The 2012-nt window shown below is 46.7% G+C and overlaps 1 non-coding gene across 1 annotated transcript; it reads left to right on the forward strand.

The window, feature by feature from the left end:
• Positions 1 to 503: 503 nt before the first annotated feature.
• LOC116079393 lies at positions 504 to 638 on the forward strand. Its single transcript, XR_004113949.1, has one exon. It is a non-coding gene; the product is annotated as a U8 small nucleolar RNA (small nucleolar RNA).
• Positions 639 to 2012: the final 1374 nt, after the last annotated feature.

Here is a 2012-nt window from a genome sequence, read left to right on the forward strand (position 1 = left end):
TGCAAGAGCAATACTTTCTCTTAACTGCTGAGGCATCTCTCAAGCCCCCCAAAGAACACATTTCTAAGCTTTGAAACAGACAAATTATGCTCATTAAATCAGGGCTGGGTAGCTCCTGCTTTCTAGTGCGGAAGGAAACAAACCTAGAAGCGGCGATGGTTTGCTCTGCCAACCTGGCAGACTGCAACTCTTGAGAGAGGTCTTCCAAAGTTCAGGCCTGATGCAACTAGGCAAGAAGGGATGTATTGCACATGAGAACCCCACCAACCCTAAACCATGACGGTACCTATACATCACTCGCAAGCCTGACTACCCATTCATGATCTCATCGTGAAGCCAGTATGGCAGTTCACGCCTGTAACCCCAGCACTCTGGAGGCTGAGGCAGGCAGAATGCAAGTTTAAGGCTAGCTGGGGCCTCATCTCAAACAGGCACCTCATGCACCTCATAGTGTAGCACCTGACAAGGTCCAGAAACTGTAGCTTCAACAAAAAGCGTATTATCCATTACATGGGGCAATCTTTCTGTGTTCCTCTTTTGGGAAGGCAGATTAGAGCGTAATGCTTAGGGTTGCCTTAGCCCGTGATTATGACTCCATGTAATCAGGACTTAGAGCATCCTGATTCCTCTTACCTGATTTTTCTGTGAAAAGAAAAACAGAAATGTGTGCATATAAAATTGCATATGCACATATATACATATGCACATATCTTATTTTGCATCCGTGAATGTCTTCCCTTTGGACTACCAAATAGTGAAATTACAGACAGCGCTTTTCTGATTCTTTCCTGCTCACTACCAGCTCAGACTCTGCCTGCCCAGCATCCAATACTCTTCTAGAAACCATACCATGCTGACCCTTTGGGAAACCACATTTCCACCCTCCAGTGACTCTGGTAGGGCAAACTCATCCCTGCATCCAAAAGAGAGCTAGATTTGCCAGGCACTAGAATTGTGTGAAGGATAGAAATGTCACTCAAAGTGGCAGAGTATAAGCCAATCCTAAAACTTTGGTGGTGGCAGGACTTTGAGAAGGAAGGGTGGTGAACACACCGCATCGGCAGGCTTCGCCACCAGAGATCCAAACAACCATCAAAAAGACTCAGAGAAATGAGCATGCGCAGACTTTGCCATCCATCATTCTTGAACAATACAGCAGAACAATGGTGTCCACGACCTTCACACATTCTAAAGGACTGGAGAGGGTATCACAGATTATGTGTAAAGACAATGCCTTTGATTTGACAAGGGACTTGTGTGCCTGCAGATCTGGGCATCCTGGGAAGACCTGGAACGCTCCCTGTGGAGAGAAAGGACAGGTGCTTTGTCTCTGAGGCTGCTGGCTTAGTGGGAATTAAGTCTGCGTTTGCCAGGTACCACCTGGTGAGAGGCATTCAGAGCTAGGAACCGGCAGAAGACAAAGGAAAGTGAAAGATGGAGAAAGCAGCCACGCCCCAGGACATTTCTTTAAGCCCCTGGATCCAATCAGGACTAAACCAAACTATTCCCAAAGCTTTTCAATTCCTGAGCCAGTACACACTATTGCCAGACCTGAGCTGTGTTTCTGTCATTTGCTATCTCAAGAGACTTAAAATTATAATAGAAGCCAAGCTGTCAGGGCACATTATAAAGGACCCATCCTGGGGGTTGGGGGTGAGGGTACATCATGCCACAGGTCTGGCTGAGTTGTCTTAGGCAAACCTAAAGAGAAAGAATCAACGTGGTAATAAATAACTCTGTCTGGGGGTTTTGATGTTGGTTTTTCAAGACAGAGCATCAAGCCAAGGCCTCAAGTATGTATGCTTGGCAAATGCAGCTACCTATCCCTCTTAGGAATATAGTTTAGTTTGGGCAGTATTTGCTGAACATGCACTGTGCCTAGGCTCGGTCCTCAGTATCAACAAACTGAGGATGGTGGAGCACATATAACCCCAGCAGTCCGAAGATGGAAAGGGGGCATCTTGAGTTCAAGGTGAGCCTCGACTACATGGTTGGTTTGAGCTCAGCCTGGG

Source organism: Mastomys coucha, unplaced genomic scaffold (assembly GCF_008632895.1).
Source record: "Mastomys coucha isolate ucsf_1 unplaced genomic scaffold, UCSF_Mcou_1 pScaffold5, whole genome shotgun sequence".
NCBI lineage: Eukaryota > Metazoa > Chordata > Mammalia > Rodentia > Muridae > Mastomys > Mastomys coucha.